Raw genomic sequence first — 516 nt, forward strand, 5'->3', positions numbered from 1 at the left:
AAGAACACGCCAACTCGAATGATATGGGAATCGGCTCGAAAAAGTGATTTTTAACAAAGAGATTTGTTTAGCCATATATCTTGAAGACACCATTTTGTCACTATCCCTGGTCCGAACACCACATAGAGATATGGGTGCAAAACTATAATATAGTGCAAAGGTGAAGTCCGAGAGGAATACCTTCAAGATAAATGGTGGGACTGGTTCTTCCACAGCCTTATCTGCTGGATTTCGTGTTTACGTTTCACCCTAAATCTTACACCTGTGCTACCTTTATTATTCAGCTTTATTATTCTGCTTTATTATTCTGTTATATTACCTGTGTTAACTCGAAATCAAACTAAAGTCTTCGTTTTCGTGATCTGAAATATTTTCTTTTATTGGACTCTTATTTAACTTTTGCTCCAATCCCTGTGGACGATATTTCGGTACTTGTACCACTTTATTACTTGGAAAGACGACGTTGGGCCGTATTGTATACTTGCTTTGTGGCCCAATTTCATTAAGTCTAAAGGT

This window comes from Cynara cardunculus, unplaced genomic scaffold, assembly GCF_001531365.2.
Source record: "Cynara cardunculus var. scolymus isolate 2C unplaced genomic scaffold, CcrdV1 Un_Scaffold_2167, whole genome shotgun sequence".
Lineage (NCBI taxonomy): Eukaryota > Viridiplantae > Streptophyta > Magnoliopsida > Asterales > Asteraceae > Cynara > Cynara cardunculus.